This window comes from Athene noctua, chromosome 1 (genome assembly GCF_965140245.1).
Source record: "Athene noctua chromosome 1, bAthNoc1.hap1.1, whole genome shotgun sequence".
Lineage (NCBI taxonomy): Eukaryota > Metazoa > Chordata > Aves > Strigiformes > Strigidae > Athene > Athene noctua.
Window position 1 is genome coordinate 223,067,872 of NC_134037.1, and position 20,197 is coordinate 223,088,068.

Consider the following 20,197-nt stretch of genomic DNA (forward strand, 5'->3'; position numbering starts at 1 on the left):
GTATGAAGGATATGAGAGGAAAATCATACTTTAAAGCAAGTCAAATGCTACACCAAACCTTCTAAAACAATGTGGAGGATATTTATTTTAGTTCTTTGGACTTTCAGATTTTCTTTCAGCAGTGAACTAAGGGTATAATAAATTCATTTTTGTGAGCTTAGAAGAGTTGACCTCAGCTTATTTTTCATTTTACATATATATAAATGTTTATACAAGGTATAAGTAGGAGTATCATGGTCAAGGATGTTTAAAACCTTGTTATTATACATTATTATTGTGAATTTGCTGTATGTCTTTCATCCACTTATACCCAGAAAACCACTATTTCTACCTCACGCTTAATAAACAAACAAACAAACAAACCACCAAAAAAACCCCAAACAAACAAACAAAAAAACCAAACCACACACACACACACAAAAAAGAGGTATCTCATCACTGAATAGGAAAGACCCAGCAACAACTGATTCATGAAGCATTGGAACAATGAATCCTATATAAAAGTTAGTAAGATCACAAAGAAAGGCAAGGTACCCATAGAATATTTGAGTAATTATAAATTTGTTAAACCAGAGGAACAAAATGAGATTTCAATGCCATGAAAGAAAAAGCAAAGAACTTCAGACAGATTTCTATGAAAAATACGTAAGACAAGAGAAAACTGGATAATAAACTGTGATGAAAGTTTTAGAAAAAAAATTCCTTAAAAGGATTGTGAGAGATAACCAAGAAACTGGACAATCAACACTAAGAAGCAGTATCTGTAACAGGACAAAAATGAGTAACTATAACAAGAAGTTAAATCAATTTCAAATAGGTGTGGGAGGAGGCACAGATGCTTCTGCATTACAAGGAACATACAGCTGCACAAGTACAATTGTATATGCAAATGTACCACTTTTTTAGGCCTCATTTACTCCTAGGACAACTGTGAAGACCTGGACAACACATACCTGCTGGTGTCCTGATGCAAATAACACTCCAAGAAACAAAAATGTAGAAGACATTTTATCATAGGGGAAGAAGTTGATAGACAATGTGGAGTCCTACAGAGTATTTTGTCACTAACATATTTACACCTTAATATATGCAACATGACCTTGTGACCAGACAGGCTGCCTATAAACATAATCAGTATAGATCCCAAGAGAAAGAATTCCCTTGCAATACCAGCCCATTCTGCTAGAATGAAACATTTACATAAGTTCCTTAGTATTTTAGAAAAGCAATATGATAAGGGCTGCTATTGAAATAGTGTTAGGTCACAAAACGAGTTTCTTCTTGCAGAAGAATCGGCTGATTTCAAGCAAAGATGTAGCACAGTGAAAGACTAATGAAGAATATGTAGATTAAAAAAAAAAAAAAAAAGAGTATCACAACTACATAGCAATCCATAAAGTATTTGATCATCTTTTTCAGGAAGCAGTCTGAGTGGTGATGAAGAAGCAAGTACCAGCAAGAGAATAATTGTGTTCTTGAATATGTTCCAAGGGAGATGAGAACACACAGGAATATTGAGCAACTGATTTTGCACAGCACTGAAGGTAAGAGAAGCATCTGTTTTGTCACCTTTTATTATCTTATAAATTTCACAGGAGTCATATACATTTAAAGCATAACCTCCACTTGGAGGAAAAATTAAACTGCTAAGACGAAAAAGACTAACAAGAAAACAAGACTAATACACAACTGTCCACAAAATAAAAAAAATAATATAGTAACAGTAGGAATGTCTTTGAAATACTTGATATCAGATTATAAAGAAAGAGTAGAGAACACAGGACGTATGACACTATTAAAGAATCAGAATAGAATTTTTCAACCAAATGCAAACATCTAGAATGCAATCATCCTAAACTCCCTTTACAGTTGAAGGATGTAAAGATAGATTTTTCAGGATTAATTTATCTCACGTTACTGTAAACACACAAATAGATCTGACATTCCACTCCTTACAAGTGCCATTTTTCCCTCAATACACTTGAATAGAGTCAAAGATTAATACCTCTGATTTAGAAAACTGTACTGTAGATACCCAAAAGTAAGTGAGAGGAACCTAGTAACACTAAATGAAGTGGCTTAGCGATTACAAAGAACAGGTCTAGCTACTAACATTGTTAAGATTACAAGGGATTACAGCCAATCTTTTAAAATTAAATCCACATGATTTAATCCATTCCATACCCATACAAAGGGGAAAATACCCTTTCATCTACATAATAAAGTCTTTACAGGACTATTTACCAGTACTTCAGAATGAGCATACATTATTATTAAAGTTGCAGCAAAAACACGTGAAAAATCTTTTCAAAGGCAACAACATTATAAATCACATTCATATTGTACATAAATAAGCAGAGTGTAACAGTCCATCACATACCTGCCAAAATTAATTGTGGTGCATGAGCAGAGAAGGTCAGAGAAAATCTGTTCACATTTGTCAGCAATTTTCAGACCGGGAATATTTTACTCCAAGTAAAATATAAATAGATAGAGAAACATATATACATGTATTTATACACCTAAACTATAAAAGTAATACAGTTGATTCCACAACAAATAAAACTGACAAGATAACTTGTCCTTTATATAACAGTCTCAGTTCAAAACAGAAGGAAAAATCTCATCTAATATAAATTGGCATTTCTGTACTGAAGTTAGTTAAACACTTCTAATTTACACCAGAGTAGGAACTAGACTGAAATATCCAAATATTCTTTATGTTTATCGAAGTTACTTTATGTTAATATAATAATTCTAGGTCCTTTCTAAACTCTGTAATTCCTGATCTAATGATCCTTCCTGAAAATCTTTCATTTAATTTCGCATTATTTTCTTGCATCACAATGTGTTTTAATCTTGGCAGGGAGCTCAGCACCACACAACTACTCAGTCCTTCCCTTGCAGCAGGATGGGGAAGAGGATTAGAAACATACGAGTGAGAAAACTCATGGATTGAACTAAAAATAGTTTAGTAGGTAAAGCAAGAGCTGCACATGCAAGCAAAACAGAATAAGGAATTAACTATTTCCCATTCAGCAGTCAAATGTTCAGCCATTTCCAGGAAAGAAGGGCTCCATCATGTGTAACAGTTACTTGGGAAGGTAAACTAAATTTTCCTGCCTTTCTCCTCCTTTCCCCAAGATTTTATTGCTCAGTATGACATCATATGATACATAATATCCTTTTGGTCAGTTGGGGTCCTATGTTCTGCCTGTGTCCCCTCCTAACTTCTTGTGCACCCCTAACTTACTCACTGATGGAGCAACATGAGGAACAGAAAAATTCTCGATGCCGTGTAAAATCACTGTTCAGCAATAACTAAAACATTAGTGTGTTATCAACACAGTTTTGGGTACAAATCCAAAACATAGCATCATACAAACTACTATGAAGAAAATTAACTCCTTAGCATCCAAAACCAGTACACACCGGCAAATCATTCTTGCCTGATTCTTCCCCATATCAATACTGTCAAGTGATCTCTTCTGCTTTCTGTGATACACAATTTAGAGTGTGCTTAACTCCTTGAATCCATTTGTAACATTTCCATATGAGTATAGAATTAATTAAAAAATAAAATGCTTTGATTCTTTTCTTCTTTTTATTTCCATTCAGAACTTGTTACAATAATAGTTGCATATAGTCTAGTAGATAAAATGGGTCTAAGGAAAAGCTTTGATCTCTCTGTAATTATCTATGCTGTTTATTTATTTCCACTTTTCCTCACATGGTTTTGCCCCAAGCCAACTAGTTTGCATAAATATCCAACTAAATTACAGCATTTCCAGGAACTGTTCCCAATAGTCAGTTAAAATGTGTCCACCCTCCTTTATTAGGGAAGAAAATTTAGACATGTGGACAAGAGACAGGCTCATGCCACTTTATCTTAGGGCCAGAGATTAATCTCTTGCCTGTATTTTTTTTAAATGAAAAGATGTAACCCTACGTCTATGATATCTGCCAAAGAAATGAGAGAAGTAGTGTACCTTCTTTACTCTTTTCTAACAAAGTACATTTACCTTTCTTTCATTTGGATGAACCAGAGGAAACATATCTGAAAGAAAAATACTCATAGTCTTATTCCAAAATACAAAATTGCAGCAGAGAACATTTGCACGTTGCAGGTCTGGTTGAGGTAACTCATGGGACACCCAGACCAGGTTCTCATATTAGACCCAAACCCTGCAAAAACTGCTACCAAACCAACTCAGAAGCAAAATGCATAATATATCTCTAAGTTTAAACATCTATAAACTTTCCTATGGGCACATGTCATGTCAATTTATGAGCATTTTACAATTTTGTAAAACTTTGTGCACAGTCCCATGTAATTCTTCATACGTGCAGCTTCGATTTAGAGGCCTGTATGTCACATACTATGTAGAGCAACAAATTTATAGTGAATCTAATATATTGAACCTATTAGTCACTGAGTATCTGTGCCTTTTGAAACTATCTGCCAGGAGTCTACTGACAGTAGGACCATATCTTAAGTAAGCTCTCTGTGTCAGAATATGGATTTCTGTATGTTAATCATATTCTTTATTTCTTTCATCAATTACCTGAGTAAAATGAAGGCCGAATTAGCTAAACTTCTCCAGAGTAATATCATACAGAATGACTATGAATAAAATCTCAACATAGGTGTTCAATTCCCATGGATCATAAAAAGGAAGATTTTCTCATCAAATTGCCTATGTAAAATAAAAATTAACAATATCACTTTATTATGACAAGTCTATGTTCTACTTGCAATTAATATCGAAAAATTGTATGCCAGGTAGATAATTTCTAGATGAGTTCATTGATGCAGACATGAAATATTTGCTGATGTATGGGCACAAAATCTTTTCTTGAAAAAGTTCTTTTATTATAGTGTTCATAGTGGGCTTTGAAATATGGTGGCAAACTGGACTTTTTTATTACAACCTGGAATTCTATAAACAGAAGCTTTGCCACATCTTTATCAACATTTTCATCTCTACTCAAAAGCCAATCAATAAAAAATCTAGTCTAAATAGTGCTTTCTTGAGTACCTGTTAATTTGTTTCAAGATTACGAGGTTATGTTAGGGGTAGTACATCAAAGATACGTATTAAATTATTTTTAAAACATGTACCCCAATGTATTAGAACTGTTTGTATATACTATTTAATATTTTTAATCCTAAATATATTTTATGTACATGAGGGTTGCAGAAATATACACCTGAGATGTAAATATATGTCATAGTAAAAAAACCCATATTCTTAAAAGAAATTTAAGTAACAATGTCCCTTATATCTAGAAAAAGAAAATAATCACTCATATCCTCACAAACCAGCAGTCGTGTCACTACACACCAGAACTGAACTTCAACCTTACTTGTGTCTCTTAAAATACAGTCCTCAAGGACTAGCTGCCATTTAAGGTGAAGAACTAATGAAAGAACAAACAAAGGATTTGAGATTCCTTGACCTCCAGCTGCCAGTCTAGAATGACATTGGTTTCCCATGTACCATGTACATATGTATATATGTTTCCAGCTTCATGTGGATACCTCAGTCACTAGATATCTACAAGGCATTAAATGTATTTCAGATATCAATATTCACTGTAGGAATACATGAATGAACTAAGTTGCTAAATTCCCAGAGGAGATTTAAGTCTAGATTCAGTTCTGTAAAGAAACGCTTGAAGTGGCGTTTGACAGGCCATCAGATATTCTACCTGGCCTATGGTTTTCACTCTGGGAGGAAAAACAGTCTCCTAGAAGTCCCATGTCATACTTTCCTGCTGAGTATGCCTTAGATGCTCTAGGATATTCCAAATTACTCTAGATACATATGTCTAAAAAATACATCCAGTGAATAATTTGTTTTGAACTCTAGAGAGCTGCTCATCCTACTAAATATAGTATAAAATTCTAGATTCCATTGGATGTACTGATTATATCTTCATTGATTGTAATGGTGGTTTATCCATCTACCCTGAAGATAGAGAGCTCTTGTAGTCACCTGAATTTAGATGTTTGAACATGGGAGAAAATGCCACCCTAAAATGGATTTCCCTTACTGCAGTGATCGCAGTAATAAACCAGTAATAAATTATTAATATAATTTATTAATATTAATAAAATAATTATTAATAATCGCAGTAATAAAATAAACAAATGGTCTATTTATTATTTCAAGTCCATACCATTATTATGCCCTTTAAGAATTAAAAGACCTAACTAGAATTGTTTTGTATTATATTGTAGTGTTATATACATATGTATATATATATATACACACACACAGATGTGTGAATTAGTTCGGGCTATTGGTGCTATCTCAATTTAAGTTAATGTTTAAATAATTTAGAGCTTTCTTAAATTTTAGTATTTCTTGATCACTCTAAGTCTATATATAACTAAATCTAAACATATATTTAATTATATTTATGTATAAAAGAGATACTTCTGTAATTCTTGATAAATTTACATTTGAATAGAAAATGTAAAACAGTGTCTCAACTGCTGGTTAAAAAGTCAAATGATCCTCCATGGACTCTCCATAAAAATGACCTTACACTAATTGTAACAACAACAACAACAAAAAAAGTAAGTAAAGGGTTAAAGGCATGATACTGGCCTTTAATACAGAATGAATTACTCTTGTAATTGAACACAAGTATTATAAACATTAGAGTAGTTATACATATATAATCTCCCACCTGTCCTGTGACCTACTCATCATAAAATCTACTGAGTCAAACTTGCATTTCTGAAGGAAATATTACAGGTCTTTTAGTATAATATTTTAGTCCCTCACAAATCCTGCAGGACAATGTTACATGTGACTGAGTCTTATAGGATTACCTCACAGTCATCTAGAAATCCCTTTAATCCATCAGAAAATCCTTAAGATTGCTTTGTAAAAGCACAAAGGGACATAGCTCTGACCAAGCCTGCTTCTCTCACAAAGCAGTTCCTTCAGGATATAAGAATCACACCCACAATTTTATGCAATGTCGGTGGCATTTTCCATTTCAGTTTAATAAACTCTTCTGGGTTTTGGATTCAAACACAGATCATATGTAAAGCTTTACATTAGCTCAATTCATTGAGTAAATTAAGTTGCTCTGCTGTGTGTAAGATTCTAAAAAAGGTAATTAATTTGTCAAGTAATTGTAAAGCAATAAGATTCAAGGTTAGATAAAAGTGACCCCTTTAAGATCTAGAAGTATCATGAGATTGAACCCCAACCCTAACAAGAAAAGCTTCTAATGCTGGTGACAAAAGGAAGAGTAGAGGGAATGTGAGAAACAGGAGACCTGGAGATGAGATGATGAGATGATTGACTTGATGGATGAGGGGAAAGTAGTGGATGTTGTTTATTTAGACTTCAGGGAAGTTTTTGACACTGTTTCCCATACTATCTGCATTAACAAACCGAGGAAATATGGGCTAGATTAAATAGACACTGGGATGGATTAAAACCAGGCTGATTTACCAACCTCAGAGAGTTGTGATCAGCAGCACAAAGTCCAATTACAAACCATTCATTAGTGGTGTACCTAACAGGTTAATACCGGAACCGATACTTTTTAGCATTTTCATTAATCATCTTCATGCACCCTCAGCAAATCTGCAGAAGCTACAAAACTGTGAGAAGTAAGTGATGCACCAGATGGTTGTATTGCCATCAGAGGGACCTCAACAGGCTGGAGAAATGTGGGCTGACAGGAATTTCATGATGTCCAACAAAGGAAAATGCAAAGTCCTGTACCTGAGGAGGAATAACCCCATGCACCACTATAGACTGGGGCTAAATGGCTGGAATGCAGCTTTACAGTAAAGGTCCTGGTTGTCCCGATCCGATATCGGGGAGGGTTCTTAAATGATCCCAAGAGAGAGATTAAGACACAAACAAGGTCAGATGCTGCATAACCTTACAAACTTTATTTTCTGTAACAACTGATAAGAGCAATAGGACAGAGAGGAAAAGAAAAGAAAAGGTCGGAATCCCTAAGCAAGAACACGGTAGAGGCGCAACTAATTACCGCCACCACAACCAGGGATGAGGCGATGTTCTGTCGGTCCGATGATGCTCCACATTCCTGGCTCCGAGTTAGTCTCCAACAAACAGCATCCTTCAACAAGCTTTCCCCAACGAGATTCTCCCAGAGGAGTACGCAGTCTGTCCTTTTATAGTCCCCGTTCCCACGATTTGTCGGCCCATTTCCACAGGGCTCGTTGTTGTAGGTGCCACCCTGTGGTCCTTCATGCGCACATGCCCAGGTGCCCATGGTGGTGGTGCTGGCGAGGGGCCGATCTGCCGTGCCTTCAACCTCTGCTGTCTTCCTCGCCATGGTTTCCTCTCCACCCGGCTTGCGCGCAGGTGCAGCTCGATGGGTGCTGCTAAGGCTGCTGCTTTTCGCCTCGGGCAGATGTCGTGGTTTCGTCGGGGACTATTCGTCTCCTTCAAGACACACTCCTCCACAACAGGATGCTAAGCCAGGAAGTGGTGGTCTTGCAACAGCAATGTTGAGACAGACAAAAAAGTCCAAAGTCCCTTACACTGGCGGACAATTTAAACATAAGCCAGCAACATGCCCTCACTGCAAAGAAGCCAACAGCCTCTTGGGCTGCAGTAGGAAGAATATTGCCAACAAGTCAAGAGAGGCAATCCTTCTTTTATGCTCAGCCCTGGCAAGACACATGTGGAGTGCTGTGTCCAGTTCTGGGCTCTCCAGAGAAAAACAGACATACTGGAGTAAGTCCAGCAACAGGACCTGAAGATGTTTAACTGCTGAGCATTTTTCATATGAGGAAAGGCTGAGGGAGATGGAACTGTTCAGCTTGGAGAAGAGAAGGTTCACTCATATCCTATCAACGTTTGTAAATACCTGATGATTGGAATTAAATATCAGTCCAGACTCCTTTCAGTGGTAGCCAGTGACAGGACAGAGGCAATGGGCATAAACTGAAATACAGAAAATTCCATTAAGCATAAGAAGTTTTTTTTTGTTTTGCAGCTGATCAGGCACTGGAGTATGTTGCCCAGAGATGCTGTAGAGTATCCAACGTCAGAGATATTCAAAACCCAACTGGATGAAACCCTGTATTATTATCAGAAGAAATAATCATTATTATTTGAGTGAATTTTTAATTTTTTTTTCTAGTCTGCAGATTTTCAATAATTGAGTATAAAATTACTTAGTATTCAATAACTGGAAATATGTACTTCTATTATAAAAAAACCCTGAGAATTTAATTTATATATATTGGGGGTTTTATAAATGCTAAGGGTGAATAATATAATGCTCATTTTTAGGAATGAGATTAGGTAATTAAGCAACAAATATAGTTTGGCATGAGAAAGAACACATTAAATTAATACATTTGATGTTAATGTTTATTTTAGTGGGAAAGCAAACTTTTAAAATATATAAATAATGGCAAAAGCTTGTACACTTACAGAAATACTATCTCTAGGACACATTCTATATTGCTTGTCAATGCTTTCCCACTGTTGTTGCCATTGCAAAAGCACCCCATAATTGTAGTGAATTAAATAATTCTCTCCAAACCATTTCTCTTTATATAATGCTCTATACACTACAACAAATCGCACTGGTGGGTTTAAATGCTTACTGATCCAAGAGGCTGATAAAGTACTTTGAACTAAGCTAGCTTAGAGTATCACCAAGGTACAGGAGTTTAGTTATGGAAACCTTCTTTTCATCGGTTTGTAGGTGTGAGCATCTGGGGAGAAGTTCGCAGAGAGAGAAGGTGGAAGTGGAGGAACAATTTCAAGAAATCAACACAGAAATGGGGACCTCAAGGCTAGCTCATGGTATTAATTAAAATGAATAAGGTCAAGTACATTAACTCTGATCCATACTGGCATGTGTCTTGCATCCATACAGCTAAACTGTCACATCTATATTGTTGACTGTGACCAGTTCCTTACCTGTGATGCCTGAAACAATGATTGTTCATATGATCTGGAACTGTGCAAAGGCATGCAACAAGTAACCAGCATGGATAATCACAGGCTATTACCTGATGCCATGTTCTGATCCTATTTAGTTTACTAATATAGATAAAGACCTAAGTATCATCTTCCATATCACTGTGTTTCTCATGTGGATCTCCTGGAAGTCCCTATGCCATCTACTAAGCTCAGTGGGCAATGATGATGAATGGGTTGATGAAGAAAATATCATTCCCACATCTGAGTGATGGACTGCAAGACTTTCCTCCATAGAGGTAAAACTGGAAAACTGTTCAGGAATCAGGTATAACTGTAAGAGATGAATTTTCAGAATCAGGACAAACTGCCTATAGCACAACCTTTTATGGAGACACTCACTCATCTGTCCCTCTAGACCATTTTTTAACCCCTCTTGCACCACAATGTCATAGCAGAAGTGTCATAAAGTGATCTAGCACAAAATATCAGTTGAATTTCCCTGAATGTTACCACAGGAGAACAGCAAAGGAAATGTCATCCACATGTTATGGTAGCACATAAACAGAAATTAAAATAAAATTCACTCAAAAATAGTTCAAACAAATGAAAATAATTAATATATTATCATGAAGAAACTGACCCTAGTCTTCAGATTGAATCCAGGAAGAGATAGCATGGAACTCATTTATATGTGTGCTGTTTTCTGGTGTGTGAGAAGTTTGGTATTATAATGGGATTCACAGCATGTATGTCACTAATACTCAAAATTACATTTGAGTTACAGAGTCTGTAAGTAACTGAGTAGTCGAGTACTTAATCCTTGTCTCTGATGCTTATATTCTGTAAATGTGCTTCATTGTTAAAAATGTAATTATTTTAGAATGAATTTTATTTAATTTGCTTTTTCTAGTTAACAAACTTATTAGGTGCTCATTATTTAAAAATCAGACACTAAAAAGAAACTCATTATACAATCGAGTAGGAGATTCTTGACTTAAGTCCAAAGCTTACTGTACTCTTTTTTTTTTTTTTTTTTTTACCTTTGCCCAATACAAAAGCTCATTGTAGGAGTGAAATCCTGACCATTTTAAGTAGCCAGCAAAACTTCTTTTGGCTTTTGTAGGGTAGCATCCATATTTATTCAAAATATTATGTGAAGTCCACATCAAGAATAATATTTTCATGTTTAAGTTTCCATGTCTTTTCAGTTGCTTGTGTACAAAATCTGTCAGACACTGTATAATTGTATTCATGATAATATTACATGCAGCCATCTCATGTTGGTTGAGATTTTAGAAATCTGCTCTCAGTTATTAGAATTTGTAAACCATATGAGAGGAAGAAGCATGACTAGACCAGTTTTCACTTTGTCGCTTGTAATTTTTTTTATGCTGACAACAATATGATGTGTCTATAAGATACACAAGTTATCCAGGTGATAAATTTAATGCAGCATATTCTGAAGCCCACAGGTCCCTCACTCCAAGCAGTCATGGTCTAAGGCCCTAGCACTAGGAAGTTTATTTCTATCACCAAAAAAAGAAAAAAAAAAGGTATCCAGGTCACGTGTTGTTGGGTCTTGTTACTCTGGGCCTTATTTTGTACATGTATCAAGTATAGATGTAGGTATAATCATAACAGGAAAGATGGAGAGAAGTAGAGTTAGGGGTAACACCTGGATGTGCTGCTAAAATGTCAGGCACAGATGTCCCTTAGTGAAATCAATACAGTTATTCAGTAGGTTAATAAAATTTGTCTTACCTTGTAGTGGAATTCCAACTATCAGCACAGCCATATAAGTATAGATATTTCGGGTGAAATTTTGATCCAGCCAAAGGTGATAGTGAACATCACAAAAATTACTCAGGCATGCATTCTTATTGTTGGCTATTTTTCTTCACTGTGATGTGACGTGATTTGTTCTGAGGCAAATGCTATAATTTGAAACCTTAGTCAACTTGTTAAATATAAAGCACATTTTTATCAGTGGCTTTCACAAGAATGGAGACAGCCTACAGTCTGAGTCTTCTGCTAGTGACGGGTACTTCCACTAGTAAAATATAGTCAAAAGACTATAAAAAGTGAAATTAATCATTCTGAGTGTCTGAATTAGGTAAAAAAAATATAATTGATGTTTAGTGGCTGGATAAATGGAGATATGAAGTTAGACAAATAAAGTAACTTCCATGGTGCTACCCTACGCCAGATGTAAAGTGCAATTATGCAGCATCTACTTCTGTGTTTCTCGGTTGAAAATGTGAGTCTTTACTGATTCACCAACCTACAAGAGCAAACACAGGGGAGTTCTTGTAAAATCTTGGAGGTATAATTGGTAGGACTTGTGACTTCCAGTTCCTTGTTAAACTGGAACTGTTGAACATTACTTGGATTAGGAAAATTAATTAAATTTCCACTCCTTTAGTTCTATTTTTTATCCTTTTCATGATGTCTATCCCTAGTTTTACCCTAAGCATAACCTTGGATAAAATAGGGGGTTTTAAAAATATATATTTTTAAAAAATCATATGACTTTCCACATTATAAAATGAACCGTACAGTTCTAGAACAGTAAATACTTTAAGGTCTTCAGAAAGCATGTAGAGATAAATATTATGAATTTCAATGAATCCATTCACATCTTTCATATACAGTAAACCCATATGGGAGGGAATGAAGCCGACAGTCTTTTGTTTCTTCTATATGACTCAACCATTTTTCCTTTATCACTTCAGGCAACAGTTATGCAAAATATAGCCTGAATCATGACATACATGAAAAGGGAAGAACTCTCACTCCTCTTCAGAATGAGAAATCCACCTTTGGATTTTCAGCCTGTGGTAGTTTTCCAACATGGGTTGATACCCAGCTTATTTAATGTCCATCAGAATTGTATCAAAAAGGGCATTGCAAGCCTCAGGATTTACCCATCCCCTCACATTGTGTTGTCTTTTTCATTCCAAAACTTTACTTCTTTAAGAGAAAACCATTTTTAAAGAGATTCCATTTGACCATATGAGAGCTGTCCAAGCTTCCTACACATTTAAACCAAAATTTCATCCTCTCCCACAAATGTCCTGAAGAACAACTCTGTTCTGATATTGCTGATCTCTCTCAATGCTGATCACTCTGACTTCTTTACTTTGCGTCACTAATCTCAAAAAATCATGTCTTTTTCTTCAGGTGTCTGGACAAGTTTCAAGATACATCTTCTGTCCAGAAAGCTGTCTGCATGAATTGGAGACTGCAATCTTTCAGCTTGCCCCTCTGCTAAACTGTTATGTTTTAGGTAAATACACAGTCTTCTCAGAATTTAAAATGGAAAGTGTGAATCTTCTGTTTGGTTTTATAGGGTTTTTTAAATTTTATTTTTCTTGCCGAAGTGACTGCTTTGAACAACTGAGACATAGGTACTTACTCAGTTGCCTAAACATAGATATTAAATACTACTTTTTAAGGTGTTTGGTCTGGCCTCCAGATGCTGTTTTCAGGAGAACATGGGTTTTCTCAGTTCTGTGTTGTATTGTCAACTCTATTAAGATATTTTTGTTATCCTAAGAGATTCCAAAGGCATTAAACTTCTGAATTTGTGCAAATAATTCAGGTAGACGGGTTTTGGTATGTTGTCATGAATGAAAATAATACTCAGAGTTTTATCCTATGTGCATGTCAGTAAACAGTTTTAATTTCTTGCTTTATACTTGAAATAGGTTTGGTTTGGAGTTAAAAAAAGATTTCTTCAACTTTTAATAAAGACTTCTTCCAAAACCATTTGAAGTCAATGGAAGGAGTCCAAAATTACTTTTACTTTGAGTTAGGTCATAAAAGGAATTGCCCATGTATCTTTGACCGTTAGAACTTACTGCCTGTCAACTTTTCAATCCATAAGGAAGAAATTCTTCACTGTTCTTAGTAATGTTAATTCCAATGAATATTATGTTATACACCACATATGCAAACTTTTCCTGAAAAGATGCAAAGGAATAACAGGAATTCATGACAGTTGACATTATCTCTGAAAGCCATATTGATTACTAAGAGAGTCATATACGGATTTATTAAATTTAAAATTAAAAAAAAAAAAAACAACTCTTGAAGTGAAATACAATGTTTCATACAGACACTTAATATAAGCAGAAAGTACTTTTCCTTCATGGAAAATTAAGGTGGTTTTTTTCCTTCCTATTAGCATTTCAATTGAAAACATTTCCACTCATTTCCTTCTTAATGGAAGTATAAAAATAGCAGTTGCCTTTAAGTACTGCTTTTTTTTTTTTTTTAAAAAAAAAAAAAAAAGTAAAAAAAATCCTTTTACATTAAGAACTTTAATAAAGTCTCTAAATAGGAGCAATAGTTAACCAAACAAATAAGTAACCAAACAGGTAAACAAAACCAGTAAACAAAACAAATAACTTGTTTCAGTTCAGTAAATATACATTGATTTTTGTACTGGTTCATAGTTGTGCCCAGAATGGTCCTTAGCACTTTTTACTGATGGTCATTTTAAGTAGAAAACTCATGCATACAGTTTAACAAATTCAGGTACCTTTTTTTAGTCTAACAGTGCCATATTTTCTGAAATAATGTGGATCTACCAAAAAAAACCCTTCATGCAGGGATTTGAATATTTAAAGTTCATGTTTTGAAAAGAAAATTAAATATTGCAAGAATAGTAAACTACCAACTACCAGGAAGGTCCTAATGGAGGCTAAGTGGCCCGTGTTGATAACTGATCACAGTATAGCTAAAGCAATGATTTTGTGCAAAAAACAGGTATAGTTCACATGTGAGTGGAATCATTTGTCAGACTGCAGGATCAGTAATGCAGTGTAGGGGGTTTGGGGGCACAACTGCTTAAATCCTGCGATTTCAGTTGGATTTCACCAAGCAGCAGATAAAAAGCTTTCAGAATGGATAGTCAAACTTATATTTGAAGCATGTATACTAATCTCTCTCTTTTTTATTTTCCCGAGTGATCAGGCTTTTAAACTTATATAAATTCTCAATTCTACTGTTAAGACAATAAAGATACATAAGATATTTATATAATTTGAAATACAGTGGTGCTTGAAGGTGTCATTTTATGATATATCTTTAGTTCTTAAAATCCTTTCTTCTAAGGCAGGATGCTTAAGTTAGACTTCTATCTACTGTAAAATACTTCAATCTTATTTCAATTTAGGATTTTGGCATTTAAAATAGATAAAAACTAGTAGTCCCTAACTCAAATTTTATTTTAATAAGAAACCTTTAATGCTGTGGCTGTGTTTTTAACCATGAAGTCAAAAATTATTGCAGTAGCTGCTATAAGCTTACCATGAAGGTCTCCTTGAGTATCATGGCATTCAAAGTAAAAGAAAAACAAACAGTAACACTCAAATGATGAAAGAATTTTTTTCTGAAGTCTGAACCAACAGATAAATTTATTTAGAATCACAGAATGATGGTATAAGAGGACAGAAATAGAAATTTGTCAGGGACATTGAAGAAATTGAGATATTTTGAATTTATTAATCAAAATCTTTTGTGCAGAAGAAAACTGTTAATGTGTCTAGAAGTTCACTCCTCCCCCATTTTTTTTTTCTTTTTTTTTTTTTTTTTTTAATCTAAGACAAAGGTATCTAGAGCTTGGAAAAGTTTGGAGGAGGCTTGTGAGCATTTTTTCCTCTTATGTTAAATATAAAAATTTTAAAAATTTTGAATTGCAAGCAACAGAAAAAGTAAAGGATTATTAGTATTAGAAATGTAAGCTTATGTTCCTTTGAACTAAGTTATACCAAGTATGCTTCTATGCAATAATGAACTGTGTTAATACTAGACAGAAAGCCAAGGCAGAAATAAAACCAAAATATTCTCCCTGTTGAAAGAGCCTCTAAAACCATCTTAATGGTGACTATGGCTCATGTGTAAACATTCCTTCAATTTTTTTTAGAATTAATATTAATATAGGTGCTCTTCTCAGGCATCAGGGAAATAGAGGAAAAGATTTACCCATCCTGGCCTAATTCTAGCCTAGATGACTTAGAGGTTCAACACTACATTTAGACAGAATTGCTAATGAAAATGTCATACTAAGTTAGATCTTTGAAATGAATAAAATATATTTTTCTTAAGAAGTACTTATTAGTCTTTATTAATCACAAATGGACCCTAGGCTGAGTAGCTTCAGTGTAGACAACTTTGAAGATGTCTACAGTAATGGAAAATTAATTCTGGTTTGATTACTTCTTGTGATATTTTCTATAAGCATTTGTGGAATGTGAAGGGTATATAGACACCTGGAATGTAAAGACATCTGATCTGCTAGACTATCTGGCTAATGACTAGTCAAGATAAAAAACAAATATAAGATAAGGAAAGTAAAAAAATTAGCAAACAGAAAAGAACCCAAAACAACAAAAATCAAAACCAAAACCCAAAGAACACCTGGATACACAAATCCTAATGAACAGGAGGCAATAGAAATAATAAAAAGCACCGTAGGTCTCAGGACACTGGCTTCTGGGCTGTTAAAGGAATACATCAAGCATAACCTTGAAGATGTTCACCCAGAACTTTGCAAATGGTAAGAAGCAGGGGAAACAGACTGTCATGGGTTTCATGGAGCACAGCAAATATGAGCACGCATTGAGCTGGTCTGAAGTTCTTGTGCCTGCTGTGTCTCTGCTATTGGTAGCTGAAATAGAATAAATTCCTAATACTATTTGACACGACAACAGCATAGTATCACATGCTACCATCACACTTTTTATTCTAAATAATTCAAGCAGAAGAGGAAGTGAGTCTTTGCAGGTGATCAAAGGCAGCAGTTCAGTCAGGAGCACTGTGAACAGAGCAGGCAAACAGGGAGTGGTCCAGCAGTTCACCATGCAGGGAGGGCACCTCTTCCAAGTAGGGACATTCCACTGGCTGAGTGGAGAGACTTGAAGTCCCATAACCCAGCAACTGGGCACCCTTCTGTTATCATCTGCACAGGCAAACTGCACTCATCCTACCTGGCCCTCAGGACAGGATGGTGGGCACGCATCTGAAAGCAAAGGCTGCAGCTCCAGCTGGGGGTCTGCACCATCTACCCCAGCAATGGCCAATGCCTCCATCCAGACAGAGATGCTGAAAGGAGAGGCTGTAGTGCAGACCACAGACTGCTGGGAAGTGCCTGGACCTTTCTCCCTGGGCAGGGACAGCACAGACTGCAGAAGATGTGCCCAAGTGAAGGAGCTCCTGCAGCAGGTGGTGAGCTGCAGGAGGTGCTGAGAAGGCTGCATGGAATCAGGGAGGATGAGGAGTCTGGTTTCAAACACAGTCTTCAGGGGACCTACAACCCATGGCAAATCAGCCAAAAACTGCCACACCAGCACACGCGGAAGGGAAGGGGGCTAATAACACAGAAGAATGGAAGCTTGCAACTGCCAGGACCTACAGGAGGAAGGGACTTCTCCCAGAGTGCTTCACAGCTCCACAGACTGAAGAAACACCTGCCACATCAGGAGAGATGCTGGAGCTGAGTAAGGCAGCTTGATGTGTTCCCTGTATAACAACCAACACAACTAGAAAAGAGTGATAGTGTAAGGTGACTCTCTTCGGAGAGTTACAAGGCACCCATCTGCTGACCAGACAGTCTCTAGAGGGGTGTGCTGCTTACCAGAGACTCGTGTCAGGGATGTCACTGAGCCTTATAGTCCGCTGATTTATCCATTGTTGCTTTTTCATGTGAACACCACTGATACATTCAAGAGCAGTCTGAGGAGTATCAAGAAGGATTAGAATCCTGGGAGAAGTGGTAAGGGACTCTGGAGTACAAGTAGTTTTTTCATCAGTCCTCCCAGTCAAAGGGAAGGGATTTGAAAGGGCCAGTCAGATCTGGCAAATCAACAGTTAGTTAATGCACTGGTGTCACAGCCAGACATTAGGCTACTTTGACCATGGGACTTGCTTTGAGGAACCTGGTCTACTGGGGGATGATGGGGTCCATCTGTCAGAGAAGAAAAGAGCATCTTCAGTCATAGACTTGCCAAGCTGGTGAAGAGGGCTTTAAACTAAGGTTGCCAGGGGAGTGGAACCATCCCACACATACCAGCTTAATGCCAGTGTCAGAAATAGATGCCCAGAGCCTGGAGAGGGGTCACAGGTCAGCAGGAGAGCACCTGAAGAGCAGCACAAAGGAATTCCAGCCAGTAAGTCAGCTTCACTGGGGGTCCAACTTAAATGCCTGCATACAAATGCACATAGCATGGCAAATACACGAGAGGTGCTAGAGATGTCTGCACACCTGCAAGGCTACGATCTTATTGGCATCATGGAGATGTGGTGGGATGACTCCTATGACTGGAGTGTTGGAATGGAAGGATACAGGCTCTTTAGGAAGGACAAGCAGGGGAGACAATGAGGTGTTATCTCCCTCTATGTCAATGACCAGCTGGAGTGCATGGAGTGTTGCCTAGGGATGGATGAGAAGCCGACCAAAGTTTATGGATCAGGGTTAAAGGGAAAGGAGACATTATAGCTGGGGTCTGCTACAGGCCACATGACCAGCAAGACAAAGTGGATGAGACCCTTGTGAGAGACTGAAATGTCTAATGATTGTCTCAAAGCTTGCTTGTATGTGTGCTTTGAGTCACGAGGTGGTGCCAGTAATGCCTCAAACACTCATCAAGGACCAGCAGTGCCCTTTATAACTAATCTAAGGAATGTCACCCAAGGAAGAAGGAATGTATGGAAGGATGCACCCTCCCACTCCCTTGAAATTGTACTGACAAACTCGTTAGATAAGCCTCAAAGAGGTGGACTGAGTGAAAACAGGTGTTTCTCATCAAGCACAAGGACTGTTGATCATCGGCCATTGTATAAGCCCAGTACTTTGTGACTCTGTTGTGTACACCAGACACCATGTATGCATTGGTACTGACTTTGCACCTTTGCCATTGAACTGATGAGAGGTGAGCGTTTCTGCCCCAGAAGCCAGATGATTGCTCAAGAAGCATGAAGTCAGCAAAAACCTGTGGGAACAGAGGAAAAACTTAAGGTGGACAGATATGTTAATAATGATGACTATTTTTGTGATTCTATTCCAGATACTTGCTTGATTTCTGTCTTTTTCTTCCAGTCTGTCTTATTGCTACCACTCTTCAGTTTTAATAAGAACTGTTTTAGGTGTATGGCATTTGACCTCATTTGTGTCTTATTCTCACTCTTGGGATAATATTGAAACTTCCCCAACACTGATTTGGGACAACCCTCTATAGACAGATATAAGCAGCCTCATGCTCACAAGCCCTGGTCTTCATGGGAGACTTCAACCATCCTGATATCTGTTGGATGGACAGTGCTGCAGGATATAAGCAATCCAGGAGGTTCCTGAAATCTATTGATGATAACTTCCTTCTACAAGTGATAGAGGAGCCAACAAGAAGAGGTGCTATGCTGGACCTTCTTCTCACCAACAAGGAGGAGCTGGTGGGGAATGTGAAGTTCAAGGGCAGTCTTGGCTATAGTTACCATGAAGTGGTGAAGGTCAAGATCCTTAGGGTGGCAAAGAGGGTGCACATCAAGCTCACTAACTTGGGCTTCAGGAGAGCAGACTTTGGCCTCTTCAGGGATCTGCTCATCAGAGTAGCATGGGATAAAGCTCTGGAGGCAAGAGGGACTCAAGAAACCTGGGTAATATTCAAGGATCACACCCTCCAAGCTCAGGAGCGATGCATCCCACCAAAGAGAAAGTCAGGCAAGACCACCAGGAGGCCTGCATGGATGAACACAGAGCTCCTGGGTAAGCTCAAACACAAAAAGGAAGCCTACAGAGGGTGGAAGTAAGGACAGACTGGGAGGAATACAGAGAAAGTGTCCAAACAGCCAGAGATCAGATTAGGAAGATCAAAGCCCTGATGGAATTAAATCTAGACAGGGACATCAAGGGCAACAAGAAAAGCTTCTATAGCTTTGGTGATAAATGTGGTGATAAAAGGAGGACTCGGGAAAATGTGGTCCTTCTCTGGAAGGAAACAGGACACCTGGTTTCTCAGCATATGGAGAAGGCTGAGGTACTCAACAATCTTTTTTCCTCAGTCTTCATCAGCAACTGCTCCAGCCATACTGCCCAAGATGCAGAAGGTAAAGTCAGGGACTGAGAGAATTAAGAACCACCCACTGTAGGAGAAGATCAGGTTTGAGACCACCTAAGGAACTGGAAGGTGAACAAGTCCATGGGACCTGAGAAGATACATACACAGGTCCTGAAAGAACTGGCGGATGAAGGGGCT